This window comes from Crocuta crocuta, unplaced genomic scaffold, assembly GCF_008692635.1.
Source record: "Crocuta crocuta isolate KB4526 unplaced genomic scaffold, BGI_CrCroc_1.0 scaffold378, whole genome shotgun sequence".
NCBI classification, from domain to species: domain Eukaryota; kingdom Metazoa; phylum Chordata; class Mammalia; order Carnivora; family Hyaenidae; genus Crocuta; species Crocuta crocuta.
This window is the reverse complement of record NW_027528871.1, coordinates 925,740-952,008: the sequence shown is the minus strand read 5'-3', so window position 1 is coordinate 952,008 and position 26,269 is coordinate 925,740. Positions and strand designations below refer to the sequence as shown.

Sequence of the window (26,269 nt, the reverse complement as noted above, 5' to 3'; positions counted from 1 at the left end):
TCTGTTATTTTAATTTTATCCAGTGTAAATTCATCTTCCAATAGATTTTTTTTTATATTTCTCTCTCTTTTTTATTTTAGAGAAAGAGAGCTAGAGTGGGGAATAAGCACAGAGGGAGAAGGAAAGAGAGAATATTAAGCAGACTCCATGCCCACCATGGAGCTTTATGTGGGGCTCAACCCCATGACGCTGGGATCATGACCTGAGCCAAAACTAAGAGTTAGACATTCAACCAATGAGCCACCCAGGCACCCTTGTTATATTTCTCAATATCAGTTTGAGTTTGCAAATTTTGGGTTGCAAGTTCATATTAATCAAGAGTTCTTTTTATGTTTAAGGTTTTCTCTCTCTCTCTCTCTTTATTTATTTATTTTGAGAGAAAGACCACTTGCATGAGCAAATGGGCAGGGACAGAGAAATAGGGAGTGAGAGAATACCAAGCAGGCTCCGCACTGTCAGAGAGGAGCCTTATGCGGGGCTGGATCCCACGCCCCTGGGATCATGACCTGAACAGAAATGAAGAGTCATACACTTAACCGACTAAGCTACCCAGGTGCCCCTAAGGTTTTCTCTTTTAAACATGTGTTTGTATATGTGTTTATGTGTATACTCACCTTAAGAAGGTGAATTTGTATACCATAATTAACATTTCTCCTAATCAGAGTCACTACAGTCTTATATGGTTGGTTCAGAGTTCTGACGCATAGTGGTGTCTGTGCATAAGTAAGCCAACATGGTTGGCTGCATGGTGTACCTACTTCATTCATTCCACTTCATTAAGTATCTATTTCATATAACTCATAATTCCAGTGAGAACATTCATCACAACTTTTTTTGCATCTTCTTTCAGAGTAGGAAACTAATTTGATATCTTTATTTTATAGAGTTAACCAGATCCTGCATTTCAGGGTAACTCTTAATTCCTCTTACCTCACGAGAATCCTGACTTCCTTCTTCCTCTGCTTTGTTTCTGGCCCTGAAACTAATGGGCTTGCATATTTAAACCTGCCTGTTGCTGTATGTTTGTATTCTGTTTGGTCCTAGATGTTTGTTTTGAACTTAACGTATTTCTTTAAATAGTATTTTTTAATAGTTTTTCTAATATCATTAAGTGCTTAGAGTGGAGAAAAGAACACTCTTGATTCATTGTTCATTGGCTAATATTTTCTTTCTAAGTGAAAAATATATATAATGAGATTAAATATGTTAGTCCACTTATTGAGAGAAAATGTTTTATAAGTAAAACTGTGCAATGCTCTGTTTTCTTTTATAGATAGATGAAGCAATTACCCTTGGGAACTCTGCTACTTAATCCTGGGAATGGATGATATATGAAACATAGCTTCTGTAATGAATAAGATGTTAATTATGGAGATTTACAGATTAAATGGGAGAGAATGTATTGCATTTGGCAATGTAATGACTATAATAGATATTTAGGGTGATGCACTACATATTTTATTTCTGCCAGGTATTTTTCTACAGTGCTAAAGAATTCATAGGTAGGTAAAACTTATTGGGTCACCTGGATCATCACCTTGACATACAGGGGATTCTCTACAGTATATTTCATAAGAATTTTTCAAGTTCTAAATAATATAAGCTATCATTCTTTAAAAGTGGCTCTATAGCCAGAGCAAAATAATTTTTTAAAATATTGATAATAGTAAGTCAAGCAATGGTATAGATATATGCAGACTATACTTTCTTCTCTCAAAGTTGCACTGGTGAGTACAATAGTTGTGTCTATTAGCACACAATAACTCATTCATAACTTCAGATTTAGAAGAAAGTCTCAAGGTCAGCAGTTCTATCATTTCCATATTTTTGGCATTCTTTGTAAAGCACCTCCAATAAATCATAACCCAACTTTAGTATCCATATTTTCAAATCAAATGATACCACAATGGACTATTAGGAGAGGGGGGAAATTATTAGAAAGCATTTTTTGCTATGACATCTGGGGTCTTCTGTTTTTGTTTTTCATGAAACTAAATAGAACATCTCCAAGTCTTTGTCCAAATGTTCTCCCTTCAAATAAATGTTTGTGGGGAGCCTGGGTGGCTTAGTCGGTTAAGCATCTGACTTCAACTCAGGTCATGATCTCATGGTTTATGGATTTGACCCCTGAATAGGGCTCTGAGCTGATGGCTCAGAGCCTGGAGTCTGTTTTGGATTCGGTGTCTCCCTCTCCCTGCCCCTCACCCACATGTGCTCCGTCTCTCTCTCGCTCTCAAAAAAGAACAACCATTAAAATTAAATACATATATTTATATATATTTGGAATATATATACATACATATATACATACATACATATATACATATATACATACATACATATATATACATATAGATAGATAGATAGATAGATAGATGTTTGTCTTTGTCAGTCCTAAGTGTCTCTTCTTATTGAACATCTTCAATGGCTGCATCTTAAAGTGCATTTCATGGCTTTAAATGTCCACATAATTCTTATACTTCTAGAGATAAACTGCTCTAGTGTGTCAGCATTTCTCTTAATGTATTTCATGAACAACTTATCATAATATTCCAAATGAATACAACCAGCCCAGAAAATAGAGTACCTATTATCTCTCTTGCTCTATGCACTGTGATTTGTTAAATTTAATCTACAACCTTCCTCAATAATCCCTATTTTATAACACTCCAGATTTTCATCATTTCTTTTTCTAAGTGCCCCCAATTTAACGAGCTGATGCTGTTCTGCCATCTTGCACATAGTCAATATCAAGCTCTGTCTAGTCTAGAGTCTGGACTGAATAATCTCTGAAACTCAGTCTACATTTTGCCTCTTCACAAACACTGTTTTCCCATAATTCTCAGACACATTTGGGATCAGTTTAATGAACTTATCAAAATCATTCAATATGTATTTTGTTTTCCCATAATTCTCAGACACATTTAGGATCAGTTTAATGAACTTATCAAAATCATTCAAATGTAATTTGTCTGAGCTAGGAATCTTAAATGAAGGTTTCTTACTTTTTTTTAGTGAAGGGAGTTTTTACTTTTTTGTTCTGAGCATTTTAATTTATTTTCCTAATACTTTCTTACCGATGTGGTTTTCATTTCATTCTCAAATTATAGAGAAAATGGACTCAATATATATAGCATTTGAGGACTTTATCTTATGTTAAAACTTAGTTTCTGACCATTTCTTCTAAGCATCAGAACTATCGCTTATCTGTTCATTTTTTCCCTCCAGATAGTCAAGAGTTTCTGTTCTCTCTTCTGTTTTTTTAAGGAGTAGTTACATTCTAAAGTTTAGGTCTCCTAATACTTTATTATGGACTCCTAACATTTGTATTTTTTCTTGCATATGAACTGTCTTTCCATTTTTCTTAACCTTTAGGTATGTTAATTTTGGAATTTAATCTTAAATATGTTAATATCATAAAATCATTTCCATTTTCACTCTCATTTGGACCGCTTAATATTGTATTTTCAATTATAATTTTCAAAATATTTTAAATCACTATGATTTAAAAAATTTCAGACCTTGATTTCTGGCTTTAGTTTAGGATACATGTCCAAATCGTTCATTCAGAATCACTAATTTTAAATAATAGTGCTTTCATTTTACATTTTTACCAGACAATTCATCTTTCTTATTCAAAGTTAGTCTAGTACAATAATAGCCCTTATTGCTTTTACAATATTCTGGGAAATAAAATTTTATATAAGGCAGATCAGTAGTACACTACAAGTTCTTCTTTAAATCGTCAGATCACTCTTTCAGTTTGATGTTTTACCACTGTAATGTCCTATCTCTATTCTAACTTATCTTCATTGAGGACATATTCCTCACATTATTTTACCAGTTTGGGGTGTTTTCCGACATGTTATGCTATTGCTGCTGATTCTTTCCTTTTTTGGGGTGTAGGGGAAAGTGGGTGGGTTAATTAAGATCCCTCTCCTTGAGTCATCATTTACCATGAGCACAAATCTGTTTTCTCTTATGGGGTTTGGGAAATATGGGGGTGGGGAAGCTAAATCTACATCTAAGATATAAAACACCTGGGTTTTTCTGTTTTTTAGTGATTTTATTATGCACTCATATATCATCTGCATAATCTCCAGTATTGCATCCATTGTAAGTTTTTTGTTTGGTTTGGTTTGTTTTATCTTCTTGGTCTATATTCATCATTTTAATCTAAATATATTGAATGGCAAATAATATGTCCTTTTTACTGATATGTTCTGGTTCCAAGAAAAGTTCAGGATCTTAATAGGGTCTTAATAAACACTTGAAAAAAAGAGACACATTTTTCATTATATTTTTGCCATGTCTCTAACATTAAATTTTATCTATTAAGCTCATTTTATCACAGCTATCAATGATAATATGCATTATTCAAGCTAATATATGATGATGTGGATTATAATTCATTTTCTTATATGAATGAAGTTCAGGTTAATCTTGAATTGTAGAGAGACACAGAGTGGGAAGGGAGGTAGGGGGAGGAGGAGAGAAGGGGAGAAGAAGAGAGAGACTAGTTTATTTTCCTATAGTAAAGTTTACCCTAGGAAGAGAAGGTGAAGATCTCTAGTTTATAATCCTTTTATATCTAAACAAATTCTGAATGTTTACTCCTCTTTTGAAATGTAAACGTATAACTCCAGGAAGATAACACTTTGTAGATCTCTGGAGATCTCTGTCTATTCAATAACGCTTTAATTCTGCAAGACTTTGTACTTTAGCACAGATTCTTATTCAAAGTTATTTTGGCCCTTCCAAATTCATGGAATTTTAGAATTAGTTTGATAATTTCTACCAAAAAAAAGTCTCATGAGATTTGAAGATTGTATTAAATCTACCAACCAATCAATTAGAGGAGGAGGATTAAATATTAATATTATTGAGGCTACTCACTTAGGAACAAAGTGTACTTTTCTATTTCTTTAAGTCTCTAATTTCTCTCAGCAATGCTTTATCACTTTTAGTGAACAAGTCATGTATATGATTTTCAGACTTATCCTTAAACGTTTTATATTTTTAAGGCTTTATGAATGTATTTTTTAAGTATTTCTGATTTTTCATTATCAGTATATAAAAATACAATAGGTTTTGTAAGTTAGCCTTGTATCCTGTAAACTTTCTAAACTCACCTATCAGTTTTTTAGTTTTAGTAGCTTTAAGATATGAGCAATTTAGGGAAAAGGGGCATTATACTCTTTACTACAATGCTTTATATCATATTATCCTTTATGCTCCTCATTTATGAGTCTTTATTATGAATAAATATTAGATAATTTCAAACATTTTTTCTGCATCTCTGAAATAATCATGTTTTTGCTTTTGTTTTAGTTTCTTAATATGGTGAATTACATTAAATGCTTTTAAGCATGAAACCAAATTTGTGTTTCTAAGATAATGATCATGGTGAATATCCCTTTTAAATATATTATTGGATTCTATTTTCTAAAGTTTTAATAAACATTTTATTAGCATCTATATTTAAGAGAGATGCTGTAGTTTTCTTACAATGTGTTTGCCTTAGTTTTAAAGTAATGCTGGTCTCATTGAATGAATGTTCCATCCTCCTCAAATATTCTGAGATTTTGTAAAAGTGCTGTTTTTTCTTCTTAAATGTTTATTATGATTCTCTAGAAGAACAATTTAGGCCTAACGTTGTCTTTATAGAAAAATTTTAACTAAAATATCAATGTCTTTAGTTGATATAGAATATTCAGGTTACATGAAACACACATTTTTTTCAGGTCTATTTTCATTGTTAAGTGTATTTCTTCTTTAGTGAAGTCGATCCTGTTTGCCATTCAAGGAATTTAAAGTATAAACTTAATTTGAAATTTTGGAATCAGATTATTCATAATATCCTAATTATCTGTAAGCATCTAGAGTTTTGTTAACTTTCTGATTCCTTATAATAGTGGATTGTGACTTTGTTTTTCCTAAGCAATCTGGCTAGAGATTTGTCAGTTTTATTCATTTTTTCATAAAACTAGTTTTTTTGTAACTATTTCCTCATTTTTTATCTGTTTTCTATTTCATTGATTTCTATTCTGATTGTTATTATTTCCTTTTCATTGCTTTATTTTTTAAGCAATAAGACATCCTCTTTATATTTCAGAGAGTGAACATGTAACTTTTCAAACTCACATGGCAGTAATTTGTTGTATGACCTGAATCCAGGGACTAAGCTATTTGTCCAAATAACTAACTTCCCTGATAATATTAAATAATCCATCTCTTTCAAATTAATTTACAATTTAAAAATAACTTCATTTACAAAAATAATTCAATGAAACCAACTAACTTCTGAATATAATAAAAACCTTGGAGTTTTAGAAACCTATTAGAGCATTTTTAACTATTCTCCCTTCCTTCCTTCCTTCCTTCTTTTTTCTTTTTATGCAAAATTATTTTTTAATGTTTATTTATTTATTTTGAGAAAGAAAATGAAGGGGAATGGAAGGGCAGAGAGAGAGGGAGAGAGAGAATCGCAAACAGGATCTGCACTGACAGTTGATTCCAGTAATCCTGAGCCAAATCAGGAGTCCAACGCTTAATTGACTGAGCCATCCAGGTGCCCCTTTCTTTTCTTCTTTTTTTAATTCATTTATTTGAATACAGTTCGCACTCAATGTTACATTAGTTTCAGGTGTTTCAGGTGTTTTATTAGAGTTTCTAATATAAAATGTAGGAAGTAGTATATACACTTAAATGTATATGTATATATGTATACATATATGTTCTATTTTATGGAAGCTCTAGTTTTAAGTTAACTTTTCTTCTCTCATTCACAATGAATTAAATATTATTCTTGAATTGCCTTCTCTGCATATGTTCAATAAAATAATAATCATAAATTTATAGTGACATTTTGTAGTATAAGGCAGATTTTGATATTTAGATCAGGTATTTTGCTAATGAAGATGATTTAAGTGCATTAAGCACCTTGAGGTTTGGTCAAAATTTTTATATTTTATTTATTTATATTATAATATTTAAATATATCTGTTGACTTTGAAATTGCTTTTTAATAACAGAATTATAATTTTATTTAAAGTGTAATGGCATGACCATGAGTTTTTACTTCCTAGAAGATAAAATTAGACTCTACTAAAACTAAAACTTGAATAAAGGAAACTAAGATTACATAACACATAATGAATCCAAAGAATATTTATTTATTTTTTTTTAATTTAATGTTTATTCATTTTTGAGAGACAGAGCATGAGTGGGGGAGGAGCAGAGAGAGAGGGAGACACAGAATCTGAAGCAGCTCCAGGCTCTGAGCTGTCAGCACAGAGCCTGACGCAAGGCTCAAACTCACAAACCATGAAATCATGACCTGAGCTGAAGTTGGATGCTCAACCAACTGAGCCACTTAGGCACTTCTATTTATTATTTTAGAAAGAGAGATGGAGCCATGGAGAGGGACAGAGGAACCAGGAGAGAGAATCGTAAGCAGTCTCCACACTCAAGTGCAAAGCCCGATGTGGGACTCAATCTCATGACAATGGGATCATGACCTGAGCAGATGTCAAATGTCAGATGTTTAACCAACTGAGCCAGCCAAATGGTCCTCATAGCTCTTTTAAAGAAACAAAAAATAGTTGTCAAACATGCATAAAATGAGATATCAACTGGTAATATACTAATATAGAGTATCAGAAAGTAATAGTAGGCAAATAATATGCATGATGATGTTTCTTTTACATGTAGAAACAAAAGAAACATAGAAAAATGTATATCTTCATCTCTGGCATATTGTATGATTTTTCACTAAATGTTCACTACCCTTATGGCCTTTGGAGAAACAGTGTACATCTCCACTCATTGTAATTGAGCTTAGAGATACAAATTGCTTTGACTAATAGTATTTGTAACATAAAACACTTCACATCTAAGTAAATTATTTAAATGATTTTGCATGATTTGACTTTATCCCTCGAGTCTTTTCCCTCTACTGTGAGAAGAATGTAGCCCACGTGTCATGCTCCATCCTCCTGAGTTTTGAAATCAGAAAACTAGAGGATCAGATCCAAATTCAGTTCATATTTGGATCAGAACCACCACAACCAGTCTATAGGTATATGAGTGAGAAATAAATGATGGCACATGTAAGCCACTAGAATGTGGATCATTTTTTTTCTTTATTACAGCAAAATCCAACTAAAACCCATTCAAATACACCCAGAAGATTTTAGCCCACAGACTTTAATTATTCTAGTTTCATTAGCAAGGGTCTGTTTAATGCAGAGGAGGATACATCTAACTATTCTACATCATTTCCTCTTAATGCTTAGCTTTTTTATTCCTTCTTGTTCTACTTACAGTAGGTCAACAACCTATTAAATATGATCTGACTACCCAAAGAGCCTGCATAAGAAGAATGGACTATTTAATGCCACATATGCATATATACTTCTACATACAAAGCTTTTCCTTTTCTTCTTAAATAAGTAAAATTTTTACTCTATCACAGTGTCACATACTTGAAAATCGAGTTTTCCTTGAGATATATACATATATATACGAAGGGTATATTTGAAGGGTAAAGTCATGACACTAAGACGAGATGTATATATATACATATGTACATATATATATACAATACATATATATATATATGCTATATATATATGTACATCTCATCTTAGTGTCATGACATTACCCTTCAAGTAAATGTGCCAAGTAAAATGTATTTCTGATTGTTATAATATGTAAGTTTATATTATTATAAAAATAAGTGCTGTTAGCATTATCAATGGTAAGTCATGTTGACACCAGGAATCCTTGACATGATGTTTAGAAAATGCCAGTTTACCTTTATCGTCTTCCTCTCCAAAACCTACAACTCTTGGAAATATATCAGACAAAACAAAATTGATAGACATTCCAAAAAATGTTAGCTGTGTCTCCTCAAAACTGCCAAGTTCATGAAAAACAAAGACAATAAATTGTTAAGAAGACTTTAAAGATATATGACAACTAAATATAATGTGGTATCCTATGTAAGATCCTGGAACAAAAAGAAGATATTAAATGAAAACTAAGATCATGAATAAAGTATGGACTTTAGTTACTAGAACTGTTTTCATATTGGTTCACTCATTGTGAATAATGTGCCATATTAAGATGTCAACAGTGAGATAAATGGGGTGCAGGATATATGGAATCTATATGATCCTTGCAGGTTTTCTGCAAACCTAAGCCCTTCTGAAAATTAAACATTACTAAAAATAGAAAAAGTATTATTTGTATAAGATGTAGATTTAGTTTACTTTATAAAAAAAGGGAACATATCTCATTCTGTACCACGTAATGTTTAAAAAAGTAAAAATAGGAAGACAAACTATCTAGACAATGGATTAAATAAGGTAGATATTTACAAATAGGAATGTCTAAACTTCAGGTAATTATACTTTTTCTTTTTCTTTGTCTTTTTTAAAAGTTTCTTTCTTTCTTTCTAATCTCAATACCCAATATAGGGCTTAAACTTATGGCCTGGAGATCCAGAGTTACATGTTCTTCTGATTGAGCCAACTAGGCACCCCTTAGAGTATGTTTCTAAGATTAGATAAATCATTCTGAAATCATATAAATTTTTACTCAGTTTCTTTCTTTCTTTATAAACTTGTACTAGAAAAGACTTTTAGAAGACAAAGGAGGATAGATTTTAATTATTGAAAAAGAAAGGGTCTGAGAGCTGGTGCCAGTCAACAATCATATTTTATTTGAAATAATATTATATTTAAATTCATGTGTATACAGATTTTCATTATATTTTAATTTGTGTTTTTACAGATATGTTAACCTAAGGATTTATTCTAGGTAGATAGGAAGATCTATAAAGAAGGCAGACTGACTATACTTTAATAATCCATGCAAAATTAACAGACTGTTTATAATGTGTCAGAGAGAAAAATCAAAGTTTTGAAAAAATGTATATACTTTACATCAAAAATATTGAAGCCTTAAAACACTCATAAGAAAGATTGTACAATAAGCTATAATATTCATGAAAATTGAAATATATTTAAGACAAAGGTATGGCCTATTTATTACTACAGAATATAATACCAATTATTTTAGGGCATCTACATATATAATTAGAAACAAAAATAACCATGTAATTCAGGTATTTATGGATTAGTGATTGATACATGAAAACAGTTAGCTTTCATTTCTATACCATATAGTGTTCTCAGAAAATGTAGGGAAAGCAGATTATTATATGCAAGATTATTTTATCAGATACATTGTGGATTTAATTTGAAGTTAGGATATTGAAATAAAACCCAGCAAATAGCATCTTTGATTTTAATGGCGAATAGAAACAAAATAAAGTTACAACCTACTTTAAACCTGACAGTTGTCAGAATTATGATGAAGATTCTACAAAACTGACTTTTTAGTTTGTGAAGTAAAAATTCATGATAATTATGAAATTATTAAACATTACAAAGCTATGCCCAATTAATTATAAAGTTTTTCTGCTTAGTATTCAAAGATTACATCTCTTTTTCTATGTTATATTATTTACAAAACACACAGCATAATTTATGAAGAAAAGTATACATCTTTCAAAATTATATAAACTACAGTTGACCAAATATCATGTTTTGGTCTCCCTCCCTCCCTCCCTCCCTCTCTCTCTCTCTCTTAACATTGTCAATGTTTGGAAAACACAAATAAATTTTGGACAGTTGGATAAGCTGGCATTTCATTGTAACATATTAGATAATTCTGCAGCTGGGTACCCAATAAGGTAGTTTTGCAAAAATACTCTGTGATACACCTTATATTACATGGCTGAAGCTGATATAAATATTATGTTCTACAAATTACCAATTTTCTAATTTGCAATTGGACTAATTTAAAATAAGGGGGTAAAGGGGCACTTGGGTGGCTCAGTTGGTTAAGTGTCTGACTTGGCTCAGGTCATGATCTCATGGTTTGTGGGCTCTGCTGACAGCCAGCTCAGAGCCGGGAGCCTGTTTCAGATTCTGTATCTCCTTCTCTCTCTGACCCTCCCCTGCTCATGCTGTCTCTCTCTCTCTCAGAAATAAATAAAAATAATAAAATAAAATAAGGGGGTAAAGAGCATTTTAAAATTTCTTTTTAATGTTTATTCATTTTTAGAGAGAGAAGGCTACAGAGCACAAGCAGTGGAGGGGCAGAGAGAGAGAGATGGAGACACAGAATATGTAACCGGCTCTAGGATCGAAGATGTCAGCACAGAGCTCAATGCGGGGCTCAACTCATGAACCATGAGATCATGACTTGAGCCGAAGCCAGACATTTAACCATCTGAGACACCCAGGTGCTCCCGAACATTTTTCATACTACTGCATTTTCTTATTATATAACAAATACTTTATAAATGATTAAATAATATTTTATTAATATCACATTTGTGTTTCAGGCTATGAGTGTTGAATGCACTGAGAAATTATTAGAATGTGCTATGCTGTTTTCTTTGAGCTTTGAAATAGATTTGAAATGATAGTTTAAGAAAAAATTATAGAGTTTTAAAATTCCCATAATCTCTACTGTGATTAAAAGAAATACTTGAAGGCATTTCAACATCAGGGACTGCCAGTACTCAACATCTTGCACATCTGGCATCCCTCTCGAAGGACCAATCCCACTGGCCTAATTGATATATTAAGCCAAATAGCTCCCCAAAACATTTTGTGAGTTCATATTCTTCTCCCCTAGTCTTTCCTTAAGGAAGAACCAGTTGAAATATCTGCAGTGCAGTTCCTCTAAGTTCTTACCTCACTAAAATGCTGCCACTCTGTCCTCTACCTGGAAGTAAGAAAGGTGTATGCGGCAATGCCTAATTATGGTTTGATTACACATCTCTCTGCCTGCCTTCTTCCACCTTCTCGAAGTCAGAAACTTAGACATACTCCCTGTCATTTCTTTCTCCACACCCTCCAATATTTAGGGTCAGTATACATAAAAATGACTCAATTCATATCCCTTGAAACAATGAATAAAAAATATAGCCCCAATTTCATACTACGGTCTTGATATCTAGACTTTCCATTTGACAACATGTGAAGTAATTTACAATCTTTAAAGTTTACTGTTTCCATCTGCCATCCTGTTTGGTTAGTATCAATTATTATCCATTCCAGAGTATGATATGCCAGTTTTAAAAAGTAGCTTCCTCTCCTAAATTATGTACTATTATCTTAATTTATCAAATTGCTTTTCTCCTCAAATAATAATAATTCTACACATTCTTCATGAGAAGTAAGCGGGATTTAGGCAGACCATCTCCAACATTGATTTTTGGTATATGTTCTACCACGCTTTGGAAAAGACTCTCAAGACAATAGTACGATTGTTAGTAGTGTGATTGGACCTTCATCAAGGTGATATTAAGTTGCCCCGAAAGCTCTTCCTCCGATCCTTCCTCCTGTAACAAGCTTTATCCTTCACATTCCTCCACATCACTGCTTACATGTGTCATCAGATAGGCCTTTCTCTACTCACCCTTTTATAGGACATATCGCTCATGCCCTATCATTTACTCTTATTACCTTGAATTTTTTTAAATTGTATTTGTTATCTTACATTGGAACAAAATCTACTTTTTTGTTGATTTATTTTGGTATTGCCACCAAAATGTAAATTACAAGAAGACATGAACTCTTCCATCTGGTGGGTGTACACTAATGCTGTGAAGGTATAACAAAATACCACAGATGGTGTAGCTTACAAATAACCAAACTGTATTTCTCATAGTTCTAGAGGCTGGGATGTCCAAAATCAACATACAAGCATTTTATTCCTCATCTCATATGATGAGGGTGCTCTTCCTGGTTCATAGCTGGCAGCTTCTTATTGTGTTCTCACTTGGAAGAGGGGGCTAGGTATCTCTCAGAAGCCCATTTTATAAGATGATAACCACATTCATGAAGGCTCCACCTTCATGACTTAAGCACTTGCTAGAGTCCCCACCTCCTGAAATCATTTTTGGGGGTTAGGATTTCAACATATAAATCCAAAAGGCATAAACGTTCAGAACTTAGCATGGTCATACACCCTTGTAATATGATTGACCTTGTGTTAAGCCACATGTCTTCCAATCTCAGAGAATAATGGCAACCCAGAATGGAGATGGTCTGACCATAAATCGACTTTAACTATTTGACAATATGGATAAGTTATTTCAAAGAATAAGTTCTAAATTTGTGCTTTCTTATGTTAATTAAAAATTGTAAAATAATAATTTCAAAAAACAAAGAGGCAAACATATCTCTTACAATGCTAAAGTTTTTCCTTAGATAAAGTGAGGAAACTTCAACATCAGTTTCCACAGGATTCCAACACACAAAATAAACACACATGGTACGTAGACTGTGAGACCAAAGCAAACTGGAAAACTTGTCTGTGTAAAGAGATAGTGGAAACTCCAGGAAGGAGAGCCTGGTTGCTAGGAAGGAATGAAGGCTAAGTGCAGTCATATCTTCCAGTTTGGGGAAAGAAGTTTGAAATCTGGGTATTCATTTAATGTCCCTAGAGATTCAGATTTTGGAAAGTAATGTTACTGCTTAATTAGGTCAAAAATGAAGAGGAACCACAGGTCATCAGTTGTTAGCCACAGAATTCCATGTACGGATAACCCTAAGGTCCTCTGAAAATCATTGTAACTCAAACACATAAGATTTTGAGAGACGTTAGAAGAAATCACATTCGAAATTCGTTATTGTAGTTATTATTGAAACAATAAAAATGTATTGCTTATAACCTTAATGTGCATTCTTTGGAAATTTTAACTCTGTCCTTAAGTATTTTCTGCTCTGAAATTGGTATATTTTTATTACAAATACTACATATTAGTAATAAATAATGTTACATTTTGTACTGGCTACAGAAAAGTCATTTCTTTTCAACTCAAGCAAATATATAGATGTTATGATATGGATTTTTGATGACTTTAATTTATTACATCACTAAATTCTAATGAAACTTAAGCTATACTCCAAATAAACCTCTAAGATGATATCCATGTTTATAACATCATCTACAATGCAAATATCTATCATCTATCTATCTATCTATCTATCTATCATCTATCTTTCTATCTATCTAATGTGTGAAATATAACTAGAAAGTATGGTCATTGTTTTGTCCACATTCCATGTTACTAATACCGAACAAGTGACTGGTAAGTGATAAATACTTAATACGTATTTTTTGAATGAATGAATAAATGAATAGATGAATCCATTAAGGTGTAAATTGGATGCCTACTAACCCTCAAAAAGTATTTTAAGTAACTTACACAAAGTAGTTATTTGAGAAAAAATCTTTTGAAATTTTGATATATGTGTCTTAATCCTTAGCTTATAAATGACAGAAATGAAACTCAAGGAAGTTACAAAATCTGTCCATTGTCACACATTTAGGTGAATAATATATAATAATATACCTCTCAAAATCCTGTTCTATTTCCATTATTCCATCATTTTATCATCTTATTATTTTTATTCCTTTTCATAATTTTAAAAATGGCTTTAAATCACATATATTAGCTTATTACATCTTTTCTGCATTGTTATGTATAAAACATTAAGAAAAGAAAGCATGTGTCTTTAACCAATGTTTCTTAAAGAAATTACATTAAACAAATTAATAAAGAAATAATCAGCAGGTTGGATATTAAAATTCATGGCAGTAGTAAGATGTGGTGCAAATAAAACACACAATTATTTCTGTACATTTTATTTTCCAACAATCCTTTTGTTTTTAATAAGTTAACCAAATGTTTCAATGTATAAAAATAATGAAAGGCAATATGAATTTGTACTGCTTTCACATTTCCAGTGCCTATTATGTTTATAAAATTGCTATTTACAAACCAAAGTCATTTTTTAGAATTTATTCATTTTAAAAGAGACAGAGCAAGAGAGGGAGAGGCAGACAGAGATGGAGAGATAAAACCCAAGCATGTTCTATGCTGCCAGCATAAAGCCCAGTGCAGGGCTCAAACACATGAACCTTGGTCATGACCTGACCTGAAATCAAGAGTTGGATGCTCAACCAGTTGAGCCACCCAAGCGCCCCAAACAGAAGTCTTAAAATAGTCTTCCTTTCTATGTTGCCAGTATGTTAAGTAGATCCAAATTCTACTTAAAATTATGGAAAAGGTCTTGAACTAGAATTATAGATATTAATAGTTGTTTTTTAGTGAATGACATCGTGGTAGAGAATATATTTGGAGAGTGGATTACTCCTAAATCTCTTACCTTAAGATTTATTGCAATGCTGAAGGAGTTTCTGAAACTATAGAGATCTGAACCATTTTGGTTATAGAAAATCTGAAGCACTTTGGTCATCCGATGTTAATTCAGACATTATTTCTATTTTCCTACGTTAGTAGTGTTACAGGTCTTTGGATATTTTCAAGACGAGGGTGGAGGGTCAGTTTCAAGAGATGGTGTCTTCTGAGTTTATTTTGTAATGCTAAAGATAATGTTAAATATATACACAGTACTTACTTGTTGGTATCATAGATATTATTTAATCACTGTATCATCATTATCAAATTCATTTTTTAAGTTATACTTTTATTGGAAGTATTTGAGAATTTAACAATAAATTTTGGGTGTGTATTTTTTATTGAAGATGTTATTGATACAAATATATATATATATATACTTATGTATATATCACTAGACATAAATTGTTATTTTTAAGGATTTAAGTTGAAAATATATCTATTTCTCTAAACAGAAAGCCAATAACTAATTTAAAAAATAAAACTGTTATGGAAATATTTAATGTGTATAGTATTAGATTTCCAAATATTCTAGATATATTATAAACCAACACAATAGATATGCCGCTTTATTTTTCTTTGAGAGTTTATTTATTTCGAGAGACATAGAGAGAGTGCAAGTGGGAGACAAGCAGAAAAAGAGGGAGAGAAAGAATCCCAAGCAGGCTCCATGAAGTGAGTTCAGAGACTGACATGGAATTGGGTATCAAGAGTGATAAGAACATGACCTGAGCCAAAATCAAGAGTCGAACACTTAACCAAGTGAGCCACCCAGGCACCCTGATATGCCACATGCATTCTCAATCTTGAGAGTAAGTATAGAAAACTATATCAGCATGGACTTCAGAATCAAATTGCCTATTTAGGCCTAGTTTTGCTAATTACTGATTGTATGAATTTTAGCAAGAAAAGTAATCTCTGACTTATTCTCCTCATCTTTAAAATGGAAAAATAATTAAAACACCTGCAAAAGGATTTTATTGAGAACAAAAGAAGACAGGAAAATTAAACTCTGGCATTTTCACTTATGCCTATTACAGAATAATCATTCAATAACTCAGTCTTCAGTGTGAGTACCCTTCAGAGCCTTCAAAAAATTCCATTTGATTCTGTAATATTCAGCACTCTAATATGGGGTCTAGAGTGTATTACTTTCTGTTTCAAACTATATCAATGTTGTTTGGTCTCAGTAGGATCAGCATTTCATTCCAAGAAACACCTACTTTTCTAAATTTTATCGTCATTAAAAAGTTTGAAAAAGAATGGTCAATTCTCCTTTTCTTTTGGTTGACCATTTTTGGGGAACCTTTGACCTTGGGCTAGGAACCATTCAAAGTGCCTTGGATATGTTAAGTCATTTACTCCTCAAAAAAAGTCTTAAATAAATAGTATTATGTATACTTACCAATGAATAAAACAGGTGTCAAAGTAGTTAATGACTTACTAAGTATTATACAACCAGCAGAAGGTAGACCCAGAATTTGGAAGAGGATTTTTCTGACATGAAAGCACATACTCTGTCATCTCCTTTGATTTAGTCTGATTGAACATTTGTGGTATAAGACTATAGAAGAGGTCCCTGCTACCCAAAAGGTGATGAAGGTTAAGATTCATAATCAACCTCAGTAATTTAGAATACGTATGAAATTAAGGCTTACTTTCTTCTCTACACAGTGAAAGGAACTGTTATGGACTGAAGATTTGTGTCCTTCCCTCTCTTAAAATAATACTTTGAAGCCCTAATCCCCGTTGTGATGATATTTCAGGATGGGGTCTTTGGAGTTAGTTAGTTACTGTTTAAAAAAAAAAAATTAAATGGTTTTATTTATTTTTGAGAGAGAGAGAGAGAGAGAATGAGTGGGAGAGGAACAGGGAGAGAGAGAGGGAAACACAGGATCAGAAACAGGTTCCAGACTCTGAACTGTCAGCCCAGAGCCCGACATGGGGCTGGAACTCAGGAACGGTGAGATCATGACCTAAGCTGAAGTCAGATGCTTAACTGACTGAGCCATTCAGGTGCTCCAAGGAATTAGTTACATGATAGGGTCATGGAGGTGGTCTCCCATGATGGGATTAGTCTGTCTGAGAACAGGAAGAGACTATAGGTCTCTCTCTTTCTCTCTCTCTCTCTGTCTCTGTCTCTCTCTCTCTCTCTGAGGACGCAGTACGAGGAATAGGAACCAAATTTCCTAGGCAGGAACCAAATTGGCTGGTACTTTGATCTTGGACTTCCTGGTCTCCCGAGTTGTGAGAAATAAATACCCTATGTTTCAGCCACTCAGTCTATAGTATTGTGTTATAGCAGGTTGATCTAAGCCAAGAAGCTATTACAACTTTTGATCTATTAGATTCTATCTTCTCTACCCTTCAAAACTACTCCATTATTATTACATTTTCAATGCAGCGCTTGCCCTAGCTCTTTGGCCAATACTTTTCCTTATTTCTATCACATAAATATTCCTAGCACACACTAGATGTTTGGTAAATATTGTAATTTGTTATCTTCATCTGCCAAGTTGCAATTATTTCCATGATTTCATTCTCAAAATATCCCACTTATAATTGAATTGATTTTCCTGTCCTGCTCCCTGCTACTGTTTCCACTGTCAGGAGTTACAGTTTTTAATACAAACTCATTCTTTCATTAGTGTGAATTCCAATGTCAGGGAACTTTCAAATTGATAGTGTGAGAGCTGACTGCTCTCCTCAAGGCAAGCTAATATAATTACTGTCCTCATGGGTCACAGTTCCACCATTATAATTCATATTTTCCTGCAGGCTCCCCAGAAAACTTTCAGCTGTTCCTGGAGTAAGTTGACCTTAAAGTATACAAATGCTCAATATTATTTTTTCTGAATGAAAAAAAAATTACATATTTTTTATTAAACTGATGTTACAGTAGCCAGAATCATAGGAAGTAGAATGATGAATGTTACTTTTAATAACAATATTTTGTATGATTCTTAATCCTATTTTTTCACACATGTTCATAAAATAATGTTCATGACTGTCGCTGAGACTTCAAAACACTGATATAATAAAAACTAGAGAAAATAAGTCTTCTTGAGACACTGAAGTATGCTAGTTAACTTTATCACTTTGCTGGAATAGCAGCCGCCATGCCTTCAGATTACAGACTGATGAGATTATGGCACGCCTATTAAAGATTTAAGCTCCTTCCAACAATTTTGAAAACTATAAACCTACCCACAGGATATTTAGTCTTTGATCTAAGGATCTTATCATTACAATAAAATACAGGAAATTCTTTTTTTTCCAGCAAAATTTACAGAATATTGGAGATTAAATTAGGTAGCACAACTGCCAAGCCCTCTTTGGTTTATGTAGTAAAGCAATTTGAGATTAAATGCTGATTTTATAAATGTAATGCTTAATATTTCAGGACAATATCTGCTGATCACATCTTCAAATTTATAGGATGCTAAATCATGATCGATGTGATTGCTTTGAAGTATATATTTTACTTTTAATTTGGGGAATCAAAAATTATCTAATTAATTGCTTTTTTCCATATCCTTTGGAATTTACATGGGGAAGTAAATTGACACTTTTGTTTGAAACATCTATTAAATTCAGAATAGGATGACTAAGCGGTGTGTGTTAAATCTGTGAGCTAAAAATTCAGATAAGTAAATTACTTATAAGAGTAGCAAAGTATAGAGAAAGTGTAAGGCCACAAGTCTAAGCATCTAAACCAAACTGACTCCATGACAGGCTTTAAGTTTCCCCTCTAAACTAGAAGGCCTGAGTTTCAGCTTCCCGGAAACTATCAGGCAGTTACACATTGCCCAAGGCAGGAGAAACCACCCTTGCAACACCCAATCAGGAAAGGCCAGCGACCACCCTCCACATTACTGAGGGAGAGGCCTGGAGACAGAAACTATAGATAGGACACCATTACCTAATGTTAAAGTTAACCTGTTAGCCGCCAAACAAGACCCTAGGCTCGTTCTGTGATTGGATGAATTTAAAGGTACTCTAAATGTTGTAGTTGGATCCCGCCAAAAGTAACGAATACTCTAGACAATGTGTATGGTCAAACCCGCTGTCAATGATGTTGAATAATTATGATTGGATCACTGTTCCCATGTCACAACTTCTGTAACTCCCCCGTCTCAAACCCCATAAAAACCCTACTCTGCCCTTGTTCGGGGCTCTCAGCATGGATTCATTACGTTGGTGAGGTCTGGGAGCCCGAGCTTAAGCCGGTAATAAAGCCCTTTGTCTTTGCATACGTGACTCGGACTCCTTGGTGGTCTTGGGATTTTGGGGAGATCGCGATCTGGGCATAACAGAAAGGACATTATGATAATTTTATAAAGCCCTTACCCTTGAACTTCTTTCCAACATTAACATGCTAACTTAAACTTAGGGCTAAGCTTAAGTTCTTTTTTCTTATTCATCAAATCACTAATAAATATGCTATTTCTTAATTAAAAACTTTAAAGTTGTATATGGCTTTATTTACAACAAACAAATATAATATTTGAGAGGAGCAGCTTTTCAAAGCACAAATTCCTTAGAGATAGGACAAACAAGCTTTTTACTTTTTTTGGATGAACTTTTTGCTTACTACAAGTCAATTGAATTCATTTATCTTAAAAAAGAAACTCTCTAGTAAACAGTAAACAGTTTAGCTCATTTTACATTGAGAAGTTTACAAAAGCCGTCATGCTGGGCTACAAAGAAACATTTAATTTAGTGAAAAGGCAAAACAAATCATATTCACCAACAATTGCTGCAATTTTCATTGTAATATTGGAGAGGTTTTTTGAAATAATGTTTTTTAATAGGATAAATGTGTATCCCTGCTGAGGCTCGGCAATGCAATAGAATGTTGTGTAGAGAAAATCCATTGGCCTTTTAGTTGTGGAAATGGGCTCTATATTTTCCAGAAGTGCATCTGTAAAATACAAAAAAGTAAAGCTAAAGGAATATCTTTCCACTACCTATGTCAATTGCTCTTTGAATCATTTACAACTGGCGATTGTCATGATTGTAATGTGTCATTTGCAATTACAGTCGGCTTTTTCATTAGGTTTTCAGACTTAATTTCAGAAAATGAATTCATATTTAAATCTCCGAGCACCTGGTCTATGACTAAACCATGCATCAATACAAACAATTGGACTGCCTGATGAGAGAAACATGCTTCTGGATTTAGTTGGCATTTTGTGACTATGGATGCTAATTGTTAAATGGCGTGGCTGGCTTGATACAGGGACACTGTTTCAATGTATATAAATTCTCTTTTTAGCTACATATATCTTACTATATGTTGAGTATGAGTTTTCCAAGGTGTCCTAAAGTTTAAACAAGGTAGAATTTTACTTAAAAAATTTTAGGAACTGGGTGTCTAGGGTCTACTGTTGTAAATTTATTTGATCATTTTTGTAAGGAATTCAGATGCAAAAATTGGGCTCAAAAAGCCAAAGTGGATAGTCTTTAAGAGGTCTTACCTGTAATGATAGAATATTGTTTTAGAATGGTTACACTTAAAGATATATGCCATTTGTTCATCAACAAATCAATAGTTTCTATTTACATTTTTAACATCTGTAATTTCAATTCTCTAAAAAAACATATACCTATTTTCACAATTGTTATATTGATTAAAGGAATAAATCAATGATGTTTCTAAAACACCTTCTTAGCCATAATACTTTCATCAATAGCATAGGGTAGATCTTATTTTTATTAGAGTACCATTTATAGCTATCTAAACTTAAACATAAAAAGTACTTACAAATGTTCTTCTGAACTGGTCCTTCATTCATTGCCCTTGCTATTCAACGTGTGGTTCCAGGCTTCACAGCTCACCATCACTGGGAAGTTATAAGAAATGCAAAATTTTAGGTCCTCTCAAAGACTTATGGAGTTAAAATCTTCATTTTAAATAAGATTCTTTGGTGATTCATATGGACATTAAAGTTCAAATAGCACTTATGTAGACTACCTTCATATTGTAACAGAGGGAATCTTCGTATTGATGAAGTTTTGGGGTGATACTGGGATATACCAGAAATGGCAAAGAAAAAAATGTTGAAGGCATCTTTGGTGCAAAATGGTTATTTTATTAAAGTATGGGGACAGGACAGGTGGGCAGGAAGAGCTGCACTGGGGTTGTGATGGGTAACTTATTATGTCCTCAGGTGAGGGGGTTAGGGATAAATTAAGTCTCTGTTATTTTGGAAGCAAGGTTTCCAAGACCTTCAGAAGCTAGCTGTTGCAAAGGAAATGCCATTTATCACCTTTTAGTCAAACTTTAGTCATGAGACCCTTCAGATATATATCAGGGGGCCATAAGCTTAGAGTATGATTCCCAGCATATATCTTAGGGGAGTTGAGATAAAGTTTCCAAAGGAATTTTTTTTTAATATTTTATTTATTTCTGACAGAGAGAAAGAGAGAGAGACAGCACGAGCAGGGGAGGGGCAGAGAGAGAGGGAGACACAAAATCTGAAGCAGGCTCCAGGCTCTGAGCTGTCAGCACAGAGCCCGGCACAGGGCTCAAACCCACGAACCTGTGAGATCACGACCTGAGCCGAAGTCGGGCGCTTAACCGACTGAGCCACCCAGGTGCCCCTCCAAAGGAATTTTTATGTGTTAAAGTAGACTTACCAGTTCCTGGAGGGGTCAAGATACTGGTAAGGTAAGATCCTCTTTTGCCCCCAGCAAAGTGTCATCATCGAGGCAGTTGAGCTCATAGAGGGAGATCATTCTGTCAGTGGCAAGGGCTTGTCCACGGGCTGTAGGCAGTAAGGAACGTTAATGTTTCATTTGTCTTAGTTTCCCACATCACTATGGCAAGTATTTAAACCCTTTCCTTTGTTCTTGAGTAGCCGGGGGCAGTCTGAGGAATATCACACATATATTCCTACCCTCGGAAGGAAGATGTTATGTTATTAGTTTGTATTTTGCCCTCCGCTTGCCCCATCTCCCTTACCAATGGACTTCTCAGCCTCCATAATCCTGTTAGTTGCTTTTTCTGGATACTCTAATACACAAGGGTTTGGGAAAAAGTACTGTAAGGAAAGAGGAAAAGCTGGGGAAACAAGTTCGCCCTTGAAATCAGCAAACAAACAAATAAAAACCCAGGAGATGACTGAAGAGATAATGGTCATAAGGGTAGATGAAATGGTTACTTAAAGAAATTTTGCAGATGTTCAGATGTTCCTATAGAACTGGGTGCTAATGTCCCCGGTAAATGAAGGGGTGTACAGAGTAAAGGTTAACTACTGAGTTTTCATTGTGCTTGAGGAAAAAAAAAAAAAAAGTCAGGCCATTACCAGAAACCAAGAAATCAGAAAAAGCATCAGATGCAGTTTTGGACACATTGATATGAATTTGCCAACACTGGGATGGTTATATGTCTGTGTCCATAAAATAATGATGAAAGGAGAAAAAATTCGATGTTTGTATTTGAGAGTCATCAATACAGAAAACAAATAGATGAAACTGTGGACATATATGCGATTCAAGCGGACCTGAAAGGGAGGAGTTAAAATACATTTTACTCTTCCTGTGCCCTTTTCTGCCTATGATGTTATCAGCATCCCCATCAAAATTCTCCTTGATTGTGAACTTTATTTCATCTATATATGGAATTCTTTCTTTTTTGCTCTGCAAAGCCAGTTGCTAAAAGCAAGCTTTTCTCACTTTGATAAATACAACAGAACAGCTAGGCACATCCCGATATCCATTTCCTCCTTTCTCTTAAGTATAGAACTTCACTTCTAGCTCTAGTCAGTCCCTTCCTTGTTCCCATAAAAAGTTTCTCCAACTTGCTTTGCACCTCTCACTGTCATATAATAGTTTTTATGAACAAGATAAAAGATAAAGGCAGAAGTTTCTAGGAGCCCTTTCAAGATAGCTCATCAATTCCACATGAACCTCTGGTGTTTTGTCTTCTTACATTAGAGGAAATACCAGTTTAAAGGCTGAATCTCTAGAAGACTTGTGAAAGAAGACTTGCAAGTGTGAAAATGCAACTCATACCTAAAGGATGGAAACAAAAGATGTCAGGAGGGAAGCACTGGTTTGCTCTGAAATCCAGCTGGAGCCACAGCATCGGTCCCAAATTTCTTTTCTTAAAAGGTTCCTATAAGTGAAACCAATTTTAAAATTTGTTTAAACCATTGCTTGGGTGCCCATCACTTCTCTTGCCCAAATGTGATTCTTAACTCATTAGTTCAATTAGTTCATTGTGTCTTGACCTAGTTTTAGTCAATCTGAAAGATTTAATATCATCATGGGCAAGAGAGAAAGAAAGAAATCTTTCTTAAGGAAAATAAATTTTTTCCTTGTAAGGGAAAGAAATCTTAGTGTATATGATAGTGAGTCTCCTAATCCATGTGGCTTAACAATATATGCTAAACAAGGGGTAGATTTTAAAGAAAGATGAGGTTTTTAGATGGCAGGTTTATTTATCACTTTAATATTATTTCAGCTTTCTGTTCCAATTGTCTTATGTTGATAGAAGCTAGCATGAATTCCATGTTAGCAACCCTAGCATCAATCATAGGTACCAGCTGAGAAAGCGTAACATCCTAAAGGTGCTGGATTCCATATTCCTATCCTGCTGGTCTAGTGCAGTGTGAAATGCATGCTGATCTATTAGGGGGAGATAAAAAGCAATGTGATTAACTAGTGATTTATATCCTTTGAGATCGACAGCATATAGAAAATAGTGACTAATGGAGGATTTAGAGAGACTGAGAAACATTATATTAAAAATAGAAAGCCTGATTACCTTATCCTATGTAATTCATCATTCTTGCCTTCATCTGTTATCTCCCCTTCTCCCTACACAATAATCAGTGATGCCAAAAAAAAAAAAAAATTACATTACATACTCTTAGGAGAGCTGCAATTGCTACTCTTGCGGAGCATCTAAAATCCATCAAAGTGGGCTTTGCAAATGATGATATTATAAAAATATTCAAATTGAATAACATATTTGCCTTATCCATTCAAAAATCCAAGGGAAACAAAATGGAGACCTGGCTTATTAATGATTCATGGGATCCAGGTTAAAAAAAGAGACACAACCTTTGTAAAATATTTGAAGAGAAGCTTAGAACCATTGCAGAAACTTCTGGTTGCCTGACCAGTAAATATTTACTTCTTTGCTGGAGAAATCAAATTTTGTGTTCATTCTTCACTAACTCAATTGTTACCTGTCTCCAGCTCTGGGTTTCATACTCAATCAATCTGAACCAATTATTTACGGGCCATTCTTATGTCCAATGATGTATTTAGGCATTGGCTTGTGAAACAATTCTAGCCAATTAGATAAAACGGCATATCTCCTAGGAACCTCCAGGATAGGTTTCTATCATGATTTTTTGTTTTTTAATCTCCCCTTCACATTTACTGTTCCTATTTCTTTCTGGGAGTGTTGGTCGGAAGTGCTACAAGTTTCTTCCTCTTTGTGAAGAGTTAGCCTGAGAACAAGCCAAAAGGCTAAGAATGGCATCAAAGGTCCATTGGTCCTTCGGGGAATAATTTAGCAGCTAAGCTCATGATCCTGGAGACTTCTATATCTAGCCTGTTATTTGATGGCAGGATGCTTTCTTTCTTATTTTTTAAGCCAAACAAGTAGGGTTTTCTGTTATGTGTTGTTTGTTCATAAAAACATTTAAGCAAATAAATACCAATTGATGTCTATCCGGAGCATGCCTAGTATTATTACAAATTTCTTATTTAAGTTTATTTTTTATTATAATATAAATATATTTTCCATTTTGTGTTAACTAAAGGGAGATACAGAATATTCTGGGGTAAAATCCCCATTGGTGTTTTTAAATTTTATTTTAACATTTATTCAGTTTTGAGAGACAGAGAATGAGTGGGGAAGGGGCAGAGAGAGACAGAGACACAGAATCTGAAACAGGCTCTGAGCTGTCAGCACAGAGTCCAATGTGGGGCTCAAACCCACAAACCGTGAGATCATGACCTGAGCTGAAGTCGGATGCTTAACCGACTGAGCCACCCAGGCGTCTTCCCCATTGGTGTTTTTAAACTGTGGTCACCTGAGTACTAATCCCTGAGGTTGAAATTTCAGATTTCTGAGCACTCTGCTAGGCCTACGGTATCAGCATATTTAAAGACGATGAACAAGAATTTTAAATTTAAAAAGAAATTTTTCTTCCTTAGTTGTTTGAGAAACATTGACAGATAGATAACCAACTCTTAAGTATTTCTAAATCTGGGCACTTTTGCATCTTCTCCATTAAATAAAAATCCTGTGACTGAAAAAAGAGAGAGAATCAAGCACTGATAATTTTTACACATAAAGGTAATAATATCTTTAAAATTTATATAAAACTGTGTACCTGGAACACATTTTTACGTCAATGTACTAATAAGTATCAAGGAACACTTTGAAAATGTAGTCTTTTCCATTATGTTTCCCACCCTGAAACATTATTAATATTCACATTTCTTTTCATATCATTTATTTTTATTTTTTAATAGGCTTCACACCCAGTGTGGAGCTCAGTGTGAGGGGTCGAATTTATGACCCTGAGATCAAGACCTAAACTGACATTGAGAGTCAGTCACTTAACCAACTAAGCCTCACAGTCACCCCTTCTTTTCATATTATCTAATCATAATATTTTGTGAAAGCAAATGATTATATCCCTCTAATAATAAAACAAAAAGTATTTTAAAATGTTAAAAAATCTGAGGCCCCTGAGTGGCAAAGTCAGTTAAGCTTCTGATTCTTGATATAGGCTCAAGTCAGGATCTCAAGGTAATGAGAAGTTGTGATCTCAAGGTCATGAGATTTAGCCCCATCTCCACCCTGTGTTAGGCTCTGCACTGAGCAAAGAGCCTGTTTGGTATTCCTTCTCTTCCTCTCTCTCTGCCTCTTCCCTGCTTGTGCTTTCTCTATCTCTCAGAATAAATAAACATTAAACAATTTTTAAAAAATAAAATGTTAAACAAATC

The 26,269-nt window shown here is 33.8% G+C and overlaps 1 long non-coding RNA gene across 1 annotated transcript in view; it reads left to right on the top strand.

Annotated features, from left to right (window-relative positions):
* Positions 1-11,391, top strand: part of LOC144225310 (uncharacterized) — a 51,591-nt gene extending 40,200 nt beyond the window's left edge. Inside the window, exon 2 of the long non-coding RNA XR_013333267.1 lies at positions 11,137-11,391. This is a non-coding gene — a long non-coding RNA (uncharacterized LOC144225310). The remainder of the gene's footprint in view (positions 1-11,136) is intronic.
* Positions 11,392-26,269: the final 14,878 nt, after the last annotated feature.